Source organism: Triticum urartu, chromosome 4 (assembly GCF_003073215.2).
Source record: "Triticum urartu cultivar G1812 chromosome 4, Tu2.1, whole genome shotgun sequence".
NCBI lineage: Eukaryota > Viridiplantae > Streptophyta > Magnoliopsida > Poales > Poaceae > Triticum > Triticum urartu.
This window is the reverse complement of record NC_053025.1, coordinates 33,616,957-33,641,997: the sequence shown is the minus strand read 5'-3', so window position 1 is coordinate 33,641,997 and position 25,041 is coordinate 33,616,957.

The window sequence follows — 25,041 nt, the reverse complement described above, 5'->3', positions numbered from 1 at the left end:
AACAAGTCAATCAAATTCCATAAAGTGAAGTGGTCACACCATTTCGACCGAGAAGCCACCTGGGAACGCGAGGATCACCTCCATTTTGAATATCCGGAGTTCTTTTAGTCCTAGATCTCGGGACAAGATCCTCTTGTATTGGTGGAGTGTTGTAACACCCCGGATGTACCTTTCCATATTTGTAACTCGGACTCTTGCCATTTTTGGCTATGTGATATAATATTCCCTTCGTGGTTGGGTTTTGTTTTCGTTTTGCATTTTGTTCATGTCATGAATTTCATATCATGTCATCATGTGCATCGCATTTGCATTCGTGTTCGTCAAATGCATTCGAGCTTTTTCCCCGTTGTCCGTTTCACAATCCGGCAGTCCCACATGCACCCGGCGCACCCCTCTTGTCTCTTCTCATGAGCGGGAGAAAAACGTTCTCAGGATGGGTCAAGATTTGTCAAGTGGCTTTGGTACATCACCGGTGGATCGCCTGTCAAATTTCGTTCCATTTGGAAGTCGTTTGATGCCCCAATGGTTAACCGGGTAACCGCAAACGCCTCTTTTGTGTTGCAGCCCAACATCCCTCCAAAAAGCCCAATAACCCATCTAAACCCCCTCCATGCTCTCCATTATTGGATCACGATCGTGTGGGTGAAAACCGCACCTCATTTGGACACTCCTAGCTCCCCTACCTATATAAAGGCACCCCCTTCCAAAACGCAGGCGAAACCCTAGTTTTCCCCTCTCCGCCGTCGGATACGTCCGGATCCCAACAGACGAACTCACCACTGCCGCCCGCACCAATCCCTGGGCGCCACGTGGCTCCCCGCCCCGCCAGCCGCCGAGCCCGCGACGAGCCAGCTGAGTTTGCGCGCCGCCCATCGCCACCTCGCGCCTCAGCGCCCGCTCGTCATCGCCGCCCGGCCTCCTCCACGCCTCTCGCCGATGAAGCCACGCCTCCCCTCGCTGCCCCTCGCTGGCAAGTCGCCGGAGAGCGCCGCCCTAGATCCGCATCACGTTGCCGCCTCCTCCGCCCCCTCGTCGCCGGCGTTGAGAGCGCCGCCCCGGATCCGGCCTTCCCCTGTCGCCGGGGCGCCGCCCCAGCAACTCCGGCCGCCGTCCCTCACCACTCCGGCCGTCTTCCCGACGAACCTCGATCCGCGTGCTGGGTCAAACCCTAGATCTGGGAGGGTGAGAATTCCACTAAGTCCCAAATCCTTGATATTTTGTGCACCTCTTCAACATGCTATATCTCAGTGACTGTGATTCCGATTCATGCATATGATATATCGAAATGTTAGTCTTGTTAAGCTCTTCATGTTAGTGGCAATTACATACATGTTACTGTCCATATTGATGCCATTATCATCGTTGCAAGAGTGCTATAAAATGTTAATTGCTGGTTCTTAAACAGAACATGGAGTTTTGTCATTTTTGTTGCATTTTGTGTGTGCATCCTATGAGCATGAGGTCTACATGTGTTTTGCGCTCCATCTTGCCATCTTTATATAGGTGCAAGTCTTGTATTTTTGCTATCTATGTGGTAACTAGTAAAATCATGCAAAGTAGGCTTCATAATGTTGTTGTTTTCAGGCACTTGGTGATTTTGCCAAGTCCTTTTCCTCTTGTTATTTTGATGCCATGTAAACTTGTTGCTACCATGAGATCAATGCACATTTTGAGGTAGTTCAGTAAGGATGTTTTGAACATATGGTTATGCTCTATCCATTCATTCCTCTGGTTGAAATTATGGAGTGCTCTAGATTGTCACTACCATGCTCTACTTTTGCTAAATAATGTTCCTGGCAGATTGTTAACATGATAATCAATATTGCCATGGTTGTTTCTAGTGATGCATGTACCCTATGAAGTTGCTCTTGCCATGCCTAGCATCCTGAACATGTCTTCTTATTGTTGGTATGCTTGTCTTGTCATGTAATGCTCTGTGGTGAGCATCATGAGCTTGCAAATTTGTTATCATGAATCTGTTTCTGCCATGTCCTGAATTTCACTAAGTCTGAATCTATTTATAAAACTTGCTAATTTTGCATGGGTGCCGTCATATTTTCTGTGCCTTTTTGGCCCATGTCCAGTAAGGTAGTTTTGTCAAGTGCTGTTTGTAGAAGCATGCTATACCTTTGTTTTCCATGATATGTTCCCGTAGCATGTCATTTGCTTGCTCTAAACATTGCTTCCAGATGTTGTTTTTGACATGTTAGTATTTTCACTAAGTCTGTGATGCTGATATCTTTTGCACTTTTGCCATGCTTGTTTAAACCTGTTCTAGTGTGATTGAGCCGTAGCTCAGTGTTCATGTTTTGTCAGGCATATCTTGTACATCATTGAGCATATGCTTTGTTGCTATGTTGGAGTGCAGTATCTTAGTTTCTTGTTGCATTCTAAGTGCTATCATGCTGTTAATCGTAGATTTGCACCATTGTGTTGCTTGTCATTTGCAAACCGTGCATCCGTTTTCGGTGATCCTTATATCGATTTCGATCGAAATTACCCCATCTTTCCAGCGGCATACTTGTCTTGACAAGTTTATGCCTTGATCATTCTTTCCTTCCCGGAGCACGCATATGCATTGCACATCATATCTTGCATTCCATGCCATGTCGAACATCATGTTGCTTGTGCATTGCAGCGTGATTGATTGTTGTTCCATTGCTTGTGTTCGTGCTTTGGGTAGAGCCGGGAGACGAGTACGTGAATGAGGAACCTGTTGAGTACGCTAACGAGGAGCAAGCTTTCGACAACTCGGAGAACATTGCAGGCAAGATGACCATACCCTCGATATCACTTCTATCTTTGCTTTGCTAGTTGTTCGTTCTATCGCTATGTCGTGCTACCTACCACTTGTTATATCATGCCTCCTGCTACCTGTTGAGCACTGCGTTGGTTTTCCCTTGAAGAGGAAAGGGTGATGCAGCAAAGTAGTAAGTATTTCCCTCAGTTTTTGAGAACCAAGGTATCAATCCAGTAGGAGGCCACGCACAGTCCCTCGCACCTACACAAACAAATAAAATCCTCGCAACCAACGCAATAAAGGGGTTGTCAATCCCTTCACGGTCACTTACGAAAGTGAGATCTGATAGATATGATAAGATAATATTTTTGGTATTTTTATGATAAAGATGCAAAGTAAATAAAGCAAAATAAAACGGCAAAGAATAGCTTGTTGACGGGAGATTAATATGATGGAAAATAGACCCGGGGGCCATAGGTTTCACTAGTGGCTTCTCTCGAGAGCATAAGTATTACGGTGGGTAAACAAATTACTGTTGAGCAATTGACAGAATTGAGCATAGTTATGAGAATATCTAGGTATGATCATGTATATAGGCATCACGTCCGAGACAAGTAGACCGACTCCTGCCTGCATCTACTACTATTACTCCACACATCGACCGCTATTCAGGATGCATCTAGAGTATTAAGTTCAAAAGAACAGAGTAACGCTATAAGTAAGATGACATGATGTAGAGGGATAAACTCATGCAATATGATATAAACCCCATCTTGTTATCCTCGATGGCAACAATACAATACGTGCCTTGCTGCCCCTACTGTCACTAGGAAAGGACACCGCAAGATTGAACCCAAAGCTAAGCACTTCTCCCATTGCAAGAAAGATCAATCTAGTAGGCCAAACCAAACTGATAATTCGAAGAGACTTGCAAAGATAACCAATCATACATAAAAGAATTCAGAGAAGATTCAAATATTGTTCATAGATAAACTTGATCATAAACCCACAATTCATTCGGTCTCAACAAACACACCGCAAAAGAAGATTACATCGAATAGATCTCCACGAGAATCGTGGAGAACTTTGTATTGAGATCCAAGAGAGAGAAGAAGCCATCTAGCTAATAACTATGGACCCGAAGGTCTGAGGTAAACTACTCACACATCATCGGAGAGGCTATGGTGTTGATGTAGAAGCCCTCCGTGATTGATGCCCCCTCCAGCGGAGCTCCGAAAAAGGCCCCAAGATGGGATCTCATGACTACAGAAGGTTGCGACGGTGGAATTAGGTTTTTGGCTCCGTATCTGGTAGTTTGGGGGTACGTAGGTATAGATAGGAGGAAGAAGTACGTCGGTGGAGCAATGTGGGTCCCACGAAGGTGGAGGGCGCGCCTGGGGGGGGGGAGGCGCGCCCCCTACCTCATGCCTTCCTGGTATCTTTCTTGACGTAGGGTCCAAGTCCTCTGGATCACATTCGTTCCAGAAATCACGTTCCCGAAGGTTTCATTCCGTTTGGACTCCGTTTGATATTCTTTTTCTGCGAAACTCTGAAATAGGAAAAAAACAACAATTCTGGGCTGGGCCTCCGGTTAATAGGTTAGTCCCAAAAATAATATAGAAGTGTATAATAAAACCCAATAATGTCCAAAATAGAATATAATATAGCATGGAAAAAAAATATTGATGCGTTGGGACGTCTCCAACGTATCTATAATATTTTTATTGTTCCATGCTATATTATATTCTGTTTTGGATGATTAATGGGCTTTGTTATACACTTTTATATTATTTTTGGGACAACCTATTAACCGGAGGCCCAGCCTAGAATTGCTGTTTTTTTGCCTATTTGATACTTTTGCAGAAAAAGAATATCAAACGAAGTCCAAACGGAATGAAACCTTCGGGAACCTAATTTTCGGAACGAACGTGATCCAGAGGACTTGGACCCTACGCCAAGAAAGCTACCAGGAAGGCACAAGGTAGGGGGCGCGCCTACCCCCCAGGCGCGCCCTCCACCCTCGTGGGGCCCATGTTGCTCCACCGACGTACTTCTTCCTCCTATATATACCTACGTACCCCCAAACTACCAGATACGGAGCCAAAAACCTAATTCCACCGCCGCAACCTTCTGTACCCGTGAGATCCCATCTTGGGGCCTTTTCCGGAGCTCCGCCGGAGGGGGCATCGATCACGGAGGGCTTCTACATCAACACCATAGCCTCTCCGATGATGTGTGAGTAGTTTACCTCAGACCTTCGGGTCCATAGTTATTAGCTAGATGGCTTCTTCTCTCTCTTTGGATCTCAATACAAAGTTCTCCACATTCTCGTGGAGATCTATTCGATGTAATCTTATTTTGCGGTGTGTTTGTTGAGACCGATGAATTGTGGGTTTATGATCAAGTTTATCTATGAACAATATTTGAATCTTCTCTGAATTCTTTTATGTATGATTGGTTATCTTTGCAAGTCTCTTCGAATTATCAGTTTGGTTTGGCCTGCTAGGTTTATCTTTCTTGCAATGGGAGAAGTGCTTAGCTTTGGGTTCAATCTTACGGTGTCCTTTCCCAGTGACAGTAGGGGCAGCAAGGCACTTATTGTATTGTTGCCATCGAGGATAACAAGATGGGGTTTATATCATATTGCATGAGTTTATCCCTCTACATCATGTCATCTTACTTAAAGCATTACTCTGTTTTTAACTTAATACTCTAAATGCATGATGGATAGCGGTTGATGTGTGGAGTAATGGTAGTAGATGCAGGCAGGAGTCGGTCTACTTGTCTCGGACGTGATGCCTATATACATGATCATACCTAGATATTCTCATAACTATGCTCAATTCTATCAATTGCTCAACAGTAATTTGTTTACCCACCGTAATACTTATGCTCTCGAGAGAAGCCACTAGTGAAACCTATGGCCCCCGGGTCTATTTTCCATCATATTAATCTCCCGTTAACAAGCTATTTCTGGTGCCGTTTTTATTTTGCTTTATTTACTTTGCATCTTTATCATAAAAATACCTAAAATACTATCTTATCATATCTATCAGATCTCACTTTCGTAAGTGACCGTGAAGGGATTGACAACCCCTTTACTGCGTTGGTTGCGAGGATTTTATTTGTTTGTGTAGGTGCGAGGGACTTGTGTGTGGCCTCCTACTGGATTGGTACCTTGTTCTCAAAAACTGAGTAAATACTTATGCTACTTTGCTGCATCACCCTTTCCTCTTCAAGGGAAAACCAACGCAGTGCTCAACAGGTAGCAGGAGGCATGATATAACAAGTGGTAGGTAGCACGACATAGCGATAGAACGAACAACTAGCAAAGCAAAGATAGAAGTGATATCGAGGGTATGGTCATCTTGCCTGCAATGTTCTCCGAGTTGTCGAAAGCTTGCTCCTCGTTAGCGTACTCAACAGGTTCCTCATTCACGTACTCGTCTCCCGGCTCTACCCAAAGCACGAACACAAGCAATGGAACAACAATCAATCACGCTGCAATGCACAAGCAACATGATGTTCGACATGGCATGGAATGCAAGATATGATGTGCAATGCATATGCGTGCTCCGGGAAGGAAAGAATGATCAAGGCATAAACTTGTCAAGACAAGTATGCCGCTGGAAAGATGGGGTAATTTCGATCGAAATCGATATAAGGATCACCGAAAACGGATGCACGGTTTGCAAATGACAAGCAACACAATGGTGCAAATCTACGATTAACAGCATGATAGCACTTAGAATGCAACAAGAAACTAAGATACTGCACTCCAACATAGCAACAAAGCATATGCTCAATGATGTACAAGATATGCCTGACAAAACATGAACACTGAGCTACGGCTCAATCACACTAGAACAGGTTTAAACAAGCATGGCAAAAGTGCTAAAGATATCAGCATCACAGACTTAGTGAAAATACTAACATGTCAAAAACAACATCTGGAAGCAATGTTTAGAGCAAGCAAATGACATGCTACGGGAACATATCATGGAAAACAAAGGTATAGCATGCTTCTACAAACAGCACTTGACAAAACTACCTTACTGGACATGGGCCAAAAAGGCACAGAAAATATGACGGCACCCATGCAAAATTAGCAAGTTTTATAAATAGATTCAGACTTAGTGAAATTCAGGACATGGCAGAAACAGATTCATGATAACAAATTTGCAAGCTCATGATGCTCACCACAGAGCATTACATGACAAGACAAGCATACCAACAATAAGAAGACATGTTCAGGATGCTAGGCATGGCAAGAGCAACTTCATAGGGTACATGCATCACTAGAAACAACCATGGCAATATTGATTATCATGTTAACAATCTGCCAGGAACATTATTTAGCAAAAGTAGAGCATGGTAGTGACAATCTAGAGCACTCCATAATTTCAACCAGAGGAATGAATGGATAGAGCATAACCATATGTTCAAAACATCCTTACTGAACTACCTCAAAATGTGCATTGATCTCATGGTAGCAACAAGTTTACATGGCATCAAAATAACAAGAGGAAAAGGACTTGGCAAAATCACCAAGTGCCTGAAAACAACAACATTATGAAGCCTACTTTGCATGATTTTACTAGTTACCACATAGATAGCAAAAATACAAGACTTGCACCTATATAAAGATGGCAAGATGGAGCGCAAAACACATGTAGACCTCATGCTCATAGGATGCACACACAAAATGCAACAAAAATGACAAAACTCCATGTTCTGTTAAGAACCAGCAATTAACATTTTATAGCACTCTTGCAACGATGATAATGGCATCAATATGGACAGTAACATGTATGTAATTGCCACTAACATGAAGAGCTTAACAAGACTAACATTTCGATATATCATATGCATGAATCGGAATCACAGTCACTGAGATATAGCATGTTGAAGAGGTGCACAAAATATCAAGGATTTGGGACTTAGTGGAATTCTCACCCTCCCAGATCTAGGGTTTGACCCAGCACGCGGATCGAGGTTCGTCGGGAAGACGGCCGGAGTGGTGAGGGACGGCGGCCGGAGTTGCTGGGGCGGCGCCCCGGCGACAGGGGAAGGCCGGATCCGGGCGGCGCTCTCAACGCCGGCGACGAGGGGGCGAGGAAGGCGGCCAACGTGATGCGATCTAGGCGCGCTCTCGGCGACTGCCAGCGAGGGGCAGCGAGGGGAGTGGCTTCATCGGCGAGAGGCGTGGAGGAGGCCGGGCGCGATGGAACGAGCGGCGCTGAGGCGCGAAGTGGCGATGGGCGGCGCGCAAACTCAGCTGGCTCGTCGCGGGGCTCGGCGGCTGGCGGGCGGGGAGCCACGTGGCGCCCAGGGATTGGTGCGGGCGGCAGTGGTGAGTTCGTCTGTTGGGATCCGGACGTATCCGACGGCGGAGAGGGGAAAACTAGGGTTTCGCCTGCGTTTTGGAAGGGGGTGCCTTTATATAGGTAGGGGAGCTAGGAGTGTCCAAATGAGGTGCGGTTTTCACCCACACGATCGTGATCCAATAATGGAGAGCATGGAGGGGGTTTAGATGGGTTATTGGGCTTTTTGGAGGGATGTTGGGCTGCAACACAAAAGAGGCGTTTGCGGTTACCCGGTTAACCATTGGGGCATCAAACGACTTCCAAATGGAACGAAATTTGACAGGCGATCCACCGGTGATGTACCAAAGCCACTTGACAAATCTTGACCCATCCTGAGAACGTTTTTCTCCCGCTCATGAGAAGAGACAAGAGGGGTGCGCCGGGTGCATGTGGGACTGCCGGATTGTGAAACGGACAACGGGGAAAAAGCTCGAATGCATTTGACGAACACGAATGCAAATGCGATGCACATGATGACATGATATGAAATTCATGACATGAACAAAATGCAAAACGAAAACAAAACCCAACCACGAAGGGAATATTATATCACATAGCCAAAAATGGCAAGAGTCCGAGTTACAAATATGGAAAGGTACATCCGGGGTGTTACAACACTCCACCAATACAAGAGGATCTTGTCCCGAGATCTAGGACTAAAAGAACTCCGGATATTCAAAATGGAGGTGATCCTCGCGTTCCCAGGTGGCTTCTCGGTCGAAATGGTGTGACCACTTCACTTTATGGAATTTGATTGACTTGTTGGGAGTCTTGCGCTCGGTTTCTTCAAGAATAGCAATGGGCTGCTCATGACAGATCTTCTTGAAGGTCAACCTCTTCGAAGTTGATAGTGCGCTCAGGCGTCTTGAAGCACTTGCGAAGCTATGACACGTGAAACACATCGTGCACATTTGCGAAGTTGGACGGAAGCTCAAGTTGATAGGCGAGGTCGCCTCTTTTGCCAATGATCTTGAAAGGACCCACGTATCTAGGGCCAAGCTTCCCTTTGATACCGAAGCAACGAGTGCCTTTCATTGGAGAGACGTGGAGGTACACATGGTCTCCGATCTCGAAAGCCATGTCACGGTGCTTGCTATCATAGTAACTCTTCTGGCGCGATTGCGCGGCTTTGAGATTTTCACGGATGACTTTACACATTTCCTCAGCTTATGTGATCAAGTTGTTGCCAAGAAGTTGGCGTTCACCAGTCTCTGACCAATTGAGAGGAGTATAGCACTTTATGCCATAGAGAATTTTGAATGGGGCCTTGCCCGAACTTGCTTGGAAGCTGTTGTTGTAGGAGAACTCGGCATATGGGAGACAATCTTCCCACTTCATACCGAAAGAGATGACACAAGCCCTGAGCATATCCTCAAGGATTTGATTGACTCGCTTGACTTGGCCACTAGTTTGAGGATGGAAAGCTATGCTGAAGCGAATGTTGGTGCCCATGGCCTTCTGGAAGGAGTCCCAGAACTTAGAAGTGAAAATGCTTCCGCGGTCTAAAGAGATCATGTAACGCCCCGAGACCGATGTGCCAGGTGTCCGCCAGTTATTCGCTGTTTTTGCGTTGTCATTGCTTGCGTGTCATGCATTGCATATCATTTCATCATGTGCATTTCATTTGCATACATGTTCGTCTCATGCATTCGAGCATTTTCCCCGTTGTCCGTTTTGCAATCCGGCGCTTCTATGTCACCCAGTGTCCCTTTCTACCTCTTTTCGTGTGCGGGTGTTAAACATTTCCGGATTGGACCGAGACTTACCAAGCGGCCTTGGTTTACTACCGGTAGACCGCCTGTCAAGTTTCGTACCATTTGGACTTCGTTTGATGCTCCAACGGTTAACCGAGGGACCGAGAGGCCTCGTGTGTGTTGCAGCCCAACACCCTTCCAATTTGGCCCAAAACCCACCAAAACCCTCTCCATCATCTAGAGCGTTCGATCACGATCGCGTGGCCGAAAACCGCACCTCATTTGGACTCTCCTAGCTCCCTCTACCTATAAAGACCCTCATTGTGTTCCTCCCGGATTTTCCGCAGATGAAACCCTAATCTCCTCCCTCAGCGCCGCCGGACATGTCCGTCTCGTCGGCGGACGCGTCCACCGCCGCCGGCCACATCGCCCCGTCCAATGAGAGCGTGCCACGTCGCCCTCCCCGCCGCCGCATCCAACCGGATCCAGCCACGTGGCATCACCGCCAGCCGCCTCCCGCCGGAAGCCCGCGGAGCCCAGGCGCCCGCCCGGCCCGACGCCAGCGCCGCCGCCGGCGTCCCGCGCCTGAGCGCCTCCCCGCCGCCTCCTTCCTGCCGTCCGGCGCCGCCGCGCCGCCGCGGGCAGTTCGCCGGCCACTCCGCGCCCTTCGAACCGCGGCCGCCGCCCCTTCTTCGACCCTGCTCCGGCGCCGCCCCGGCAGCCTCCTCCGCCACCCCGCGCCGAGATCCGGCCCGGATCCGCCATCTCCGGCGATGTCTACTTCTCTCTCTGCCTTCTCCGGCGAGAACCGCGGCGATGAACCTCGGATTCCGTGCCATTGACTTTTCCCGTGGGGTAAAAATTTTACTAAGTCCCCGAGATTTCCATGTTTCATATGCCCATATTCATCATGTCGTAACTCCGCATCCATAGCTCCGTTTTGGGCATATAGCATATCAAAATGTTCGTCTCAGAGAGCCCATCATTTCATCTCATTGCATCATTTTAATTTGTGCTCATCTTGATGCCCGAAATACTGTTGGAAGAATTCTAGTTGAGATAATTGTCAGATCTGCTGCTCCATTTAGCTATTTGTCATTTTTGCCATGATTATTATGTGCATGTTATGCCCCTGAGCTCTACATATGTTTTGTTACATGCTTTATCATCTTTCCAGAGGTGCCATCCATGTATTTTTGTGATATGTGTGGTGACTAGCACAAGCTTGCAAAGTGGTGCAATCGTTAATGCTGATTTCAGGGACCTAGCATTTCCACTAAGTCCTTGACCTGTTTATCTCAATATGCCATATGTTCATGTTGTTTCCTAGTGATCCGTGCCTCTTTTGAGGATGATCAGTAAGGATGTTTTCTTAATCTTGTAGTGCTCTATCCATCCATGTCTTTGTTTGCAATTATGGAGCACCCTAGCTTGAGTCAATCGAGCTCTACTTTTGTCATTTCATGAATCTAGGCAGATTGTCTACTTGTTAGCGATTTTGCCAAGGATGTTGTAGTTGATCCGTGCATGCTATGCTATTGTTCTTGCCATTTCTAGCTTGTATAATGTGTATTCTTGATGGGTGTATGCTTAGTTTGTCATGCCTTGCTCTGTAGTGAGTGCATCGAGCTCTTAAACATGCCGACTTGATATCTGATTTGCATGTTCCAGTTTTTCACTAAGTCTGTGATCTGATTATGTTTTTTCCATGTTCACATGCTTACCATTGTATTTTCTGATCCCTTTTGGCTCAAGGTCACTAAGGGACTTTTGTTAAGATCTTTGAGTAGCTCCATGCCATGTCTTGCTTTGCCATGTTAAGCTCCTGTAGCATATAGTTTTCATGCTTCAAAGAGTGCTACCTGATCTGAAATTCCAGGCTTGTGTTAATTTCACTAAGTCTGAAACCTGTTTACCAATTGCACTTTTGCCATGCTTGTTTGAACTTGTTAGTGGATGAATTGGCCATAGCTCAGTGTTCCTCTTTTGTTAAGCATCATGAATGGATCCCTGCAATGTATTTTGTTGCCATATTTGAGTGTCGTAGAATGTTCATCTTGTTGCATTTAGATGGCTACTTGCTGTATATCGCAGACCGGTGCCATATTTGAATTGCTTGCCATTTCCAAACCGTGACTCCGATTCCGGAGTTCTTTATATCGTTTTCAAGCGATTTCATCTCACCTTTCCAGTGGCACACTTGGATTTCCAAGTTGAGGCCAGGTTCATTCATTCCTTGTCAAATCTTGCATATGCATCACATATCGCATCCCGCATAGCATACCATGTTTGCATCATGTTGTTCGAGCATTTGCACGTGGTTGATTGTGTTCCTTTTGCTTGTTTGTCTATTTTGGGTAGAGCCAGGAGACGAGTTCGCTAACGAGGAGCCCGTTGAGTTTGCTTTCAAGGATCCAGTCAACTCTGACAACTTTGCAGGCAAGATGATCATACCCTCAAAATCACATATATCTTTGCTTGCTAGATGCTCGCTCTTTTGCTATGCCTATGCTACGATGCCTACCACTTGCTTATCATGCCTCCCAAATTGCCATGTCAAACCTCTAACCCACCATGTCCTAGCAAACCGTTGATTGGCTATGTTACCGCTTTGCTCCGCCCCTCTTATAGCGTTGCTAGTTGCAGGTGAAGATTGGAGATCGTTCCTTGTTGGAACATTATTTTTCTTGTTGTGATATCATTATATTATCTTGTTATCTTAATGCATCTATATACTTGGTAAAGGGTGAAAGGCTCGGCCTTTTGCCTAGTGTTTTGTTCCACTCTTGCCGCCCTAGTTTCCATCATATCGGTGTTATGTTCCCGGATTTTGCGTTCCTTACACGGTTGGGTGATAATGGGAACCCCTTGACAAATCGCCTTGAATAAAACTCTTCTAGCAATGCCCAACCTTGGTTTTACCATTTGCCACCTAGCCTCTTTTTCCCTTGGGTTTCCGGAGCCCGAGGGTCATCTTATTTTAAACCCCCCGGCCAGTGCTCCTCTGAGTGTTGGTCCAAACTAGAGTCCTGTGCAGCGCCCCCTCGGGGAAACTCGAGGTTTGGTTTTAGTTGTATGGAGCGCTCATCTGAGTGTGCCCTGAGAACGAGATATGTGCAGCTCCTATCGGGATTTGTCGGCACATTCGGGCGGTGTTGCTGGATTTGTTTTAACTTGTCGAAGTGTCTTGTAGAACCGGGATACCGAGTCTGATCGGAATGTCTCGGGAGAAGGTCTATTCCTTCGTTGACCATGAGAGCTTGTCATGGGCTAAGTTGGGACTCCCCAGGGATTTGAACTTTCGAAAGCCGTGCCGCGGTTATGGGCATGGGAATTTTAATGTCCGGTTGTAGATAACTTGAACCTTAACTTAATTAAAATGAATCAACTGTGTGAGTTACCGTGATGGTCTCTTCTCGGCGGAGTCCGGGAAGTGAACACGGTGTTGGAGTAATGCTGCCGCAGGTTGTTTCTCTAGTTCTTCGTTCGCGCTGCCTCTCTCTCGCTCTCTTTTGCGAACAGGTTAGCCACCATATATGCTAGTCGCTTGCTGCAGCTCCACATATTTACCTTGCCTTACCTATAAGCTTAAATAGTCTTGATCGCGAGGGTGCGAGATTGCTGAGTCCCTGTGGCTCACAGATTACTTCCAAACCAGATGCAGGGCCTGATGATTCTGTCCAGATGACGCGCTTGAGCTCAAGTGGGAGTTCGACGAGGACTCACGCCGTTACTATGTGTCTTTCCCTGATGATCAGTAGTGGTGCCCAGTTGGGCGATCGGGACCGTGTCGCATGTTGGGTTGATCTTTCATTTTGGCGCCGTAGTCGGGCCATGAGTGTTTGATGATGTAATGCTATTTATGTACTTTGATTGACGTGGCGAGTGTAAGCCAACTATGTATCTCCCCTTTTATTATCTATATATATTACATGGGATGTTGTGAAGATTGCCTAACTTTGCGACATTGCTTTCAATGCGGTTATGCCTCTAAGTCGTGCCTCGACACGTGGGAGATATAGCCGCATCGAGGGCGTTACAGATCAATTGTGGAATACCATGCAAAGAGACAATTCAGGAGGTGTATAGCTCTACCAACGGAGCTGTTGTGATAGATTCATTGATTGGAAGGAAATGAGCCACTTTTGTAAGCTTGTCAATGACAACAAAAATAGCATAATTCCCACGCTTGGACTTAGGAAATCCAGTAATGAAGTCCATTTCAATATGGTCAAACTTCCATTCTGGAATAGCAAGAGGTTGGAGGAGACCAGCTGGTCGTTGGTGTTCTGCTTTCACCCTTCGGTAGATATCACATTCATTCACGAATTGAGCAATCTCTCGCTTCATTCGAGTCCACCAATACGACTGCTTGAGGTCATGGTACATCTTCAAACTTCCCGGGTGGATAGAAAGAAGAGAATTGTGCGCTTCATTCATTATGACCTTCCTTAGATCACCTTTAGGAACCACAATCCGGTCCTCGAAGAATAAAGTGTCTTTGTCATACATGCGATAGCACTTGTATTCGGAGAGGCCCTTGGCAATACCACGTTTCACCTTCTTCACCATGGTGTCAAGTAGTTGTGCCTCGCGAATTTGGTCTTCCAAAGTAGGTGTGACTTGAAGGTTGGCAAGAAAACCTTGAGGAACAACTTGGAGATTGAGTTTGCGGAAAGCTTCACAAAGATCTGATTGGAATGACTTGAGAATTAAGCTGTTGCAATAAGCCTTCCTACTCAAAGCATCTGCAATCACATTGGCCTTGCCTGGAGTATATTCAATACTCGGATTGTACTCTTGAATCATTTCGACCCATCGAGTTTGCCTGAGGTTGAGGTTGGGTTGAGTGAAGATATACTTGAGGCTCTTGTGATCTGTGAAAATGTCCACTTGCCTTCCCAACAAGAGATGTCTCCATGTTATTAATGCATGGACAACTGCCAACAACTCAAGATCGTGAGTGGGGTAGTTACTTTCGTTGGGCTTCAACTGACGAGAGGTATAAGCCACAACTTTCTTCTCTTGCATTAACACATCGCCTAGACCTTGCAAAGAGGCATCACAGAAAACTTCGAATGGCTTGGATTCATCAGCAGGAGTCAAGACAGGAGCTGAGACAGGCTTCTCTTTGAGAGTGTTGAAAGCAACGTCACACTCAGGAGTCCAGACATACTTGACATGATACTGAAGGAGGTTGGAAAGAGGCTTTGCAATCTTAGAGAAATTCTCAACGAATCTTCGACAATAGCTTGCCAGTCCAAGAAAACTGCGGAGCTGCTTGACATTCTGAGGAGGTTCCTAGTTCACAATTGCAAACACCTTCTCGGGATTAACAGCGATGCCCTTGGCGGAGATGAAATGATCAAGATAAAGAACTTCATCAAGCCAAAACTCACATTTGGAAAACTTTGCATAGAATTGATGCTCTCTGAGCTTGTCGAGCACCAATCTCAAATGTTTGGCATGATCCTCCTTATTCTTGGAGAAGACCAAGATATCATCGAGATACACCAGGACGAATTCATTTGTGTAGGGGTTGAATATGAAGTTCATCATGCGAGAGAATGTTGGAGGAGCATTGACAAGGCCTAAAGACATGACAATATATTCATAAGAACCATAGCTTGTTCTAAATGTTGTCTTGGGGATATCTTGTTCACGAATGTGAATCTGATGATAACCCATACGGAGGTCAAGCTTGGATAATACTTTAGCACCTTTAAGTTGCTCGAATAGCTCATTGATGTTGGGAAGTGGATACTTGTTCTTAATTGTCTTCTTGTTCAATGGACGGTAGTCGACGCAAAGTCGGTCTGTGCCATCCTTCTTCTGGACAAAAAGAACACCACAATCCCACAGAGATGAACTCGGTCTGATCAAACCCAGACGCTCTTGTTCATCAAGCTGTTTCTTCAATTCCTTCAGCTCCTTTGGTCCAAGCTTGTATGGACGCCTGCAAACGGGTTCTGTACTAGGCTCAAGACCGATAATGAATTCAACTAGCCGGTGAGGAGGCATTTCCAGAAGCTCTTCTGGAAAGATGTCTTGGTATTCACAAACGACTGGAATCTGAGAGATTGCATCCAACTCACCCTTCTCATTGAGAGAAAACAATCGAATGGTTTCATCACGAGCAGCATAGATGATCACATCCTCAGAAGAGTGTGTCAATTGAATCTCCCTGGCAGCACAATCAAGCTGAGCCTTGTGCTTAGAAAGCCAGTCCATCCCGAGAATTAGATCAATATCCGAGTCACCAAGAACAATTGGAGAAGACAGAAATTTATAGTTTCCCATCTTGATAGAAACGTCCCAAACCATGGAGCTTGTGTTCATGCATTTACCCAGAGAGACAACTGATAACGGTCTAGTCAAATCTTGGAAAACCAACTCATGCTTAGATGCAAAAGGTCTTGAGATGAAACTATGTGATGCACCAGTATCAAATAAAACATTTCCATGGAAGTCATTAACAGGAAGATTACCCATGATCACTTCTGAAGAATCCTCTGCTTGAACTGAATTCATCAAGTTCACTCTTGCAGACTTGGGATTATGCTTGACCACTGCATTGCTTGAAGATCTCACAGGGGGAGGAGGCATAAGGCGCATTTGGTTGAAGCACTTGTTCGCATAGTGACCTTTCTGCTGACACTTGTTGCAAGTCACTTCTGAGAGCGGGCGATGATAAGGAGCACTTGACCTTGGAGCTTGATTCTGAGACTTGTCCTGATAGCCTGGGTTGGGTGGGTGGGAAGATCCATGGCCACCTTTGTTCTTCTGCTGGTAGGGATGATGAAACGGGGGAGGAGGAAGCCAGAACTTATGTTGCTTATCTGCCACTTGTGAGGAAGAAGAAGACTGAACTGCATCCCTAATTCTCTTCTTAGAAGCCTCATACTTGAGCTGAGCACCTTCTTGCTTAAGGGCCATGTTATAGAATTGATCGAACTCAGTCGGCTCAAGAAGCACGAGAGCTAACTGCAGATCTTCTCTGAGGCCACCTCTGAATTGATAGATCATACTCTTTTCATCAGGAACGTCTTGCCTTGCGAAGCGAGCAAGTTTCTGAAACTAGATATTGTATTGATACACAGACATGATGCCTTGTTTAAGATTGTGGAACTCCTCACGCTTGCTCTCAGCAACACTTGTAGGAATGTGGTGAGCTTTGAAGTCTCAGCAGAAATCATCCCAGGTAATCACACGACCTCCTCTGGAATCTGTGTATTGTTGAAACCAATCAACAGCTTGGTCCTTGAGTTGAAACGAAGCAAACTTGACAAAGTACTCAGGCCTGACATTGCTTGTGGATGTCCACGAGCCAATCATCGTTGTCCGTGGCCTTGGCACAGTAGCTGAAAGACTTCGGCTAATTTGCAAGGAACTGGTTGAGGGTAGCAAACTGAGGCTGATTGTTGAAATTTCCTTGGCCTTGATTTCCTTGGTTGCCATGAGCTTGGTTGCGCTCTTGCAAGAGTAGCAAAAGCACTTGGGTGTTGGTGTTGGTGGCTGCCATGACAGCTTGCCATGCCTCCGGAGGTGGAGGTGGTGGCGGATTCTGACGCGTTGGAGGAGCCATCCTAAAGAGGGTGACATCCGTTAGAATCTTGATAGATAGATAGACAAGCTGAATCAATGGATAGAAATTGCAACATATAGTCTTCACAATAAACATTCGAACAAGGATGAATGAATGAATGAATTCCAAAGTTAACGTCACACGTCCATTAAGGTGAGAAGCCACCTAGATAACGGTTGACGAATGAAGCAACAAGGTACAAATAGGAACAAATAAGTGGTAAGGATTACCCAATAACAAACCAAATATCTGCGGGAAGAAATACTAGAGCTACTTGATTTCCCACCTATAAACTCCCGAAACATTCTGGTTATGCAATCTGGTGTTGGGGATACAAGGGAAGCATAATATCTCACCCAAACTAACAATCCTACATCCAGTTGTGTCCATCCTTCAACACATAACCGAGAAACCTTCGGAAATCATGTACCTCAACCTTCGAAAAGCATCTGTTATACGAGTTATGGCAATACTCCCGAACTCCCGCCCCAGTACTGGGTGGCGTCGAGGTTATCTCACCAACAACTGCATAAAAGAGATTTTTGATGTCGGCGAACTCAGGTATTCCAGAACTGCAACGATAAAATTGTGACGACAACACCTCGGAGCTCAACTCCCCGGGACACTGCCACAACCCTAAATGTCAGGAGGCACCAAGAACAATGTTCTCATCACAAGAATATCGAAACGATCCCAAGATACCCGTGTGATCCTAAAAAAATTATGAAATTTGAGGAGAGGAAAGTCAAAACATCTACGTCAGGAGGCCTCACCAGAGCGACGAAGGGACTAAGGAGTAAAAAGGATCCTACTCTCCATTATATAAAATCCTAAGACTCAAAACAATTTGTTCTAGACTCAACAACGTTAGCGATTCGATCAAGCAGGGGATTCCTAAGTCGGGGATGGCTGTGATTACCAACTTGTAACGCCCACAATGCGGCTATATCTCCCACGTGTCGAGGCACGACTTAGAGGCATAACTGCATGGTGGTTTTGTCGCAAGAGGGTAATCTTCACACAACCCCATGTACTGAATAAGAAAGGGATAAAGAGTTGGCTTACACTCGCCATGTCACACAATACATAAATAATTCATACATCATCCAAATACACTAGACCAACTATGGTCAAATCCAAAAGAAAAGGAAGATAAACCCCAAATGCTAGATCCCCGATCGTCCCAACTGGGCTCCACTACTGATCACCACGAAACGAAACATAGTAATGACCAAGGTCCTCGTCGAACTCCCACTTGAGTTCGGTAGCATCACCTGCACTGGTATCATCGGCACCTGCAACTGTTAGGAAGTATCCGTGAGTCACGAGGACTCAGCAATCTCACACCCGCAAGATCAAGACAATTTAAGCTTATGGGTAGGATAAGGTAATGAGGTGGAGCTGCAACAAGCGCTAAGCAAATATGGTGGCTAACATACGCAAATAAGAGTAAGATGAGAAGCTACGCAACGGTCGTGAAGCTAGAAGTGATCCTGAAACTACTTATGATCAAACATAACCCAAAACCGTGTTCACTTCCCGGACTCCGCTGAAAAGAGACCGTCACGGCTAGACACGCAGTTGATTCATTTTAATTAAGTCAAATGTCAAGTTCTCTACAACCGGATATTAACAAATTCCCATCTGCCACATAACCGTGGGCACGGCTCTCGAAAGTTTATACCCTACAGGGGTGTCCCAACTTAGCCTGTCACAAGCTCTCATGGTCAACGAAGGATATTCCTTCGCCCGGAAAGACCTGATCAGTCTCAGAATCCCGGTTACAAGACATTTCGACAATGGTAAAACAAGACAAGCAAAGCCGCCCGATGTGCCGACAAATCCCGATAGGCGTCGCACATATGTCGTTCTCAGGGCACACCGGATGGGCCAGATGTCGGGTTGACATAGACCCTGGTTCCCTAGGGGGTGCCGGACATCTCCCAGGTTGCACCAACACTCAGAGGAGCACTAGCTCGGGGGTTTAAAATAAAGATGACCCTTGAGTCTACAGAACCCAAGGGAAAAGGCTTAGGTGTCAAATTGATGTAGGGTAGAAACCCTAATCGGCCGATCTTTCACGAAAGGAGCGGATCCCGCGATGAACACGAAGAACATGAGGTGGGAAACAAGGGGAGAATCACAAGGGGAACACAAGAGAACACTCAAACCAACAAGAATGATCACACATGCACTAGATCCATGAACACAAAGGGAGATACAAGATCCAAAGTCAACAACGGACGATACAAGAGGTAACCGGTCTTCTCTGTGAGGAGGTCTTGAGGTTCTTCTCCACAAGAAGGTCTTGATTCCAAAGGGATCTTCTACGAAGAGGGGCCGCGATCTCTCTCGTGGAGTAGATCCAATGTGGATGAGCAATGCTCTATCTCTAAAATGAGCTAAACCAAGGCTAACCCTTAAATGGAGGAGGTGGAGGAGTATATATAGTCTAGAGCCACGAAGGGGTAAGTGGGAGAGGGATACAAGGCCAAAGGATAGACTGTGCACAGGCAGGAACCGGTCGTCCGGTGGGTACCGGTCGTCCGGTGGATCAGGAGGGACCAGTCATCCGCTAGTCGCCGGACGTCCGCTCGCTGGGGGTGTTGTAGCTGGCGTTGGCTGTGCTTCAGGCGCCGGTCGTCCGGTGGAGGCCATACGTCCGCTCGTTTGGCTCGGTGCGGGATCGCCGGTCGTCCGGTCCGGGCCGGTCGTCCGGTCCGGGCCGGTCGTCCGGTGGGTCTTCAGGCATCGGACGTCCGGTCCTGACCAGTCGTCCGGTGGCTGGAGCTTCTTCTGTAGCTCTTCTTCTTGTTCCTCACGCTTGGTGTCCTCGCCTTCTTGTCCATGGGCTTCCTCTTGGTTCTTGGTCACGCATAGCACACATGTTTGAGGTAGTAGCCATGTCTCACATGTGGAAAGTGACGACTCGGAGAGGAGCGAGTTCCCCTTGTGTCCAATGGCGTATACTTGAGGTCTCGTCTTATGTTCACTTGGGGCTTGGAGAGTAGTCGGAGTGTGCATGGGGATGAACTGGGATGCTCCACATCATCTCCCCCCCTTGGGAAAGATCCGACCTCGGATCGTGATCCTCATCACCATGGAAACGGTTGTCGTGGACGGACTTGTAGTTGGACGGAGTTGAAGGCATGGCGCAATCCAAGTACTCCAAGGTGTCTCCGGTATGTGGTACAAGCAAAATGAGCAAACACAAAGTACACTTGGAAATACAATGGTTAGCGCACACAAAGTGTCTATCATAGAAGAATGAGTCCTTTCGGAAAGATTGTTCGTGACATAGTGCATGAAGCTTATGAAGATGATATAGAATGATATGAAAAGCATTCATGGGAGCAAAATCATTCATTGTGCATAAAAATGTATTGCGAATATGATCAATGCAACCACGGTGCAAAATGATGTCATAATGGGATGGTTTATCAAAAGCATGAACATGGTAATGGTGGCTCAAAATTAGTATGTGATCATGCAATTGATGATGGGCAATATGATCATGATGTATGAATATGTCATCAAGAAAGATCACAACAAATTTGCTAAGAAAATGCACAAGCTCATATATCATGGATGACATGGGAATACAAGATGCAACAAGGCAATCAAAATATGAGTCAATCCATGCATAAGATGCAAATTTGTCATGAGTGTGAGATGTCCAATGAGCATGACATGTGTGAGCACAATCAACAAATATGGAGGTGTTGGTGTACCAATGCTCGATGTCGTGGCATGCATGGAGGTTCGAAGGTGCTTCCAATAAGTTTGAGCGCTCCTCAATGTGAAGGTCCATAGAGCCAATCTTCAATGTCGCTCCTCCATTCGCGAGATGTACCATGTAGACAACAAGAAGGAAACAATAATGAAAGAGTGACCCATCCAATGTGCATATTTGAGGATGGCTCAAAGGGAATGAGGTCACATTTAGGAGATTCTCGCAAATGTTGGTGTTGCACATCGTGTATGCCTTCACATGACCAAATTGTCTCATGACGGTATCGCCTTATGAATCCTTCAAAATGAAAGAACATGACAAACACTCGGAAAAACAAATGAGGTTAGCGGAGATGCAAACCCTATATTCGTGTGGTAAAATACCCAACAAGTGGATGCATCATGCTCATCATAAGAAAGGACAAGGGAGCATTTCATAGTATGGAGGCATATGATGCGAGAACAACCAAATACAATAGGCTCAAACAAGCAAGCATGCATCATAAGTAAAGTGTCCAAGTCTCCATGATCAATAAGCATAGATGCAACAATTGGAGACAAGCGACAATGAACAAAATATATCATGTGAGAGGCATGAACATATACGTCATTAAACCAAGAAAGCAAGTAATAATGTAACATGGGTGATGCGACAAAGCAAGCAATCATATGAATCAAGGTAAGCAAGCTAGTAGTGCGAAGATGCAATGTACTAGAAGGAATCATGTCAAGTATGTCATGTGTGCAAATGGTAGTCATGAATAATGCACAAGACATATCACAAGCATGAAGGCAAGATATAAGCAAAATATCATCAATGTATTGGCGAGAGGCCATATGTAAATAGCAATGGGACATCATGAGTCTCCCAACACAACAAGCAACAATAGCATGAGGCACATGATAAACATGGAAATAGCAACAAGGATCTCCACCAAGCATGCAAATACACATATGAGTAGTAAAATGGTGAATCGTGGGTAAATGCAAGCAAGGGTCACAATTGCATGGCCAAGGCATAGAAACAAGCATAACATGAAAAGTGAACATGGTAGAATGGGCATAAGGTAACAAGTGATATATAGCCCATAGACATGTGAGAGCCAAGTAAAATAGATGTGCGTAGTCGTTGCGCGAAGAAAATGGTGGGAAGGACAATCCACGGGATCCCAAGTCATCGTTTCTCACAAGAGCTCGTTTCGTCAACTCTTGGGATTGAGAGGTTGACGAGTATATGTGAGTACCTACACAAAACAAAGACAAAGGGAAAATTGTGTGTGCATGGTATATGTACACATCATCCATCATGATGCGCACGTGAAAGTGTTGGTTAGCACAAAATAGCCAACGCTCAAATAAATGAGAAGTGTGATATAGAAACATGTCATCCATCATGATAGGTTTGTTGTTATGTATAGCATAATGGAGACTCAAATTGTGTAATGCATCACAAGAAATATGTAGAGCATTGTTATTCATGGAATGCATACGGTGCAAACAATTATGAGAATCATGCAAAGTATTGAATGCATCAAAATCTCCTAATATGTATGAGGAAACTATGGGGGTCTCCTTGATACGTCTCGATCGTATCTACTTTTCCAAACACTTTTGCCCTTGTTTTGGACTCTAACTTGGATGATTTGAATGGAACTAACCCGGACTGACTCTGTCTTCAGCAGAATTGCCATGGTGTTATTTATGTGCAGAAACAAAAGTTCTCGGAATGACCTGAAACATCACGGAACGACTATTTGGAAATAATAAAAAATCCTTGCAAAAGATGAGGACAGGGGGCCCACACCCTAGCCACGAGGGTGGGGGCGCGCCTGCCCCCCCTTGGCGCGCCCCCTACCTCATGGGCCCCCTGGAGCTCCTCCGACCTCAACTCCAACTCTATATATTTGCTTTCGGGGAGAAAAAAATCAAAGAGAAGGATTCATCACGTTTTACGATATGGAGCCGCCGCCAAGCCCTAAAACCTCTCGGGAGGGCTGATCTGGAGTCCATTCGGGGCTCCAGAGAGGGGGATTCGTCGCCATCGTCATCATCAACCATCCTCCATCACCAATTTCATGATGCTCACTGCCGTGCGTGAGTAATTCCATCATAGGCTAGCTGGACGGTGATGGATTGGATGAGATTTATCATGTAATCGAGTTAGTTTTGTTAGGGTATGATCCCTAGTATCCATTATGTTCTGAGATTGATATTGATATGACATCACTATGCTTAATGCTTGTCACTAGGGCCCGAGTGCCATGATTTCAGATCTGAACCTATTATGTTTTCATCAATATATGAGAGTTCTTGATCCTATCTCGCAAGTCTATAGTCACCTACTATGTGTTATGATCCGGCAACCCCGAAGTGACAATAATCGGGACCACTCGACCGTAGTTTGAGGAGTTCATGTATTCACTATGTGTTAATGCTTTGGTCCGGTACTCTATTAAAAGGAGGCTTTAATATCCCTTAGTTTCCATTAGGACCCCGCTGCCACGGGAGGGTAGGACAAAAGATGTCATGCAAGTTCTTTTCCATAAGCACGTATGACTATATTCAGAATACATGCCTACATTACATTGATGAATTGGAGCTAGTTCTGTGTCATCCTATGTTATGACTGTTACATGATGAACCACATCCGGCATAATTCTCTTTCACCGATCCATTGCCTACGAGCTTCCCATATATTGTTCTTTGCTTATTTACTTTTCCATTGCTATTGTTACAATCACTACAAAATACCAAAAACATTACTTTTGTTATCATTACCTTTTGCTACCATTACCACTACTATCATATTACTTTGCTACTAAATACTTTGCTGCAGATATTAAGTTTCCAGGTGTAGTTGAATTGACAACTCAGCTGCTAATACTTGAGAATATTATTTGGCTCCCCTTGTGTCGAATCAAGAAATTTGGGTTGAATACTCTACCCTCGAAAACGGTTGTGATCCCCTATACTTGTGGGTTATCAAGACTATTTTCTGGCGCCGTTGCCGGGGAGCATAGTTCTATTCTTTGAGTCACTTGGGATTTACATCTGCTTATCATTATGAAGAACTTGAGAGATCCAAAAACCAAGATTTATCCCTCAACTACGAGGGGAGGTAAGGAACTGCCATCTAGCTCTGCACTTGATTCACCTTCTGTTTTGAGTAAGCTTACGACACCTAAACCTGCTTCTGCTATTCGTTCTGATATGTCGCATGTTCTTGATGATGCCACTTCTGCTATGCATGATACTTATGATGAAACTACTTCTATGCTTGATACTACTGTGCCGCTTGGTGAATTTCTTGATGAACAACTTGCTAGGGTTAGAGAGAATGAAATTATTGAAATTGATAACATTGATGAAAGTGATGATGAAGACTCTCCCCTAATAAATATGAATCGCCTGTTATTCCTGAGGGTTATGTTTTGGAAAAAGAAGCTGATTTAGCTATTTTAGCTTGCAAAGATAGATACGAGCTCAAGAGGTTATTAGCTAAATGGAAGAAACAATCCCTTAATGCTAGAATGAAACCTGGCCCTGCTTTTGCTACTTCACCTATCTATGTTACTGATAAGGATTATGAATTCTCTGTTGATCCTGATGTAATTACTTTGGTTGAATCTGATCCTTTTTATGGCTATGAATCTAAAATTGTTGTGGCACATCTTACTAAATTAAATGATATAGCCACCCTGTTCACTAATGATGAGAGAACTCGCTACTTTTATATCCTTAAAATATTTCCATTCGCATTAAAGGGTGATACTAAGATATGGTTTAATTCTCTTGATCCCGGTTGTGTGCGTAGTCCCCAGGATATGATTTATTACTTCTCTGCTAAATATTTCTCTGCTCATAAGAAACAAGCTGCTTTAAGGGATATATATAATTTTGTGCAAATTGAAGAAGAGAGTCCCC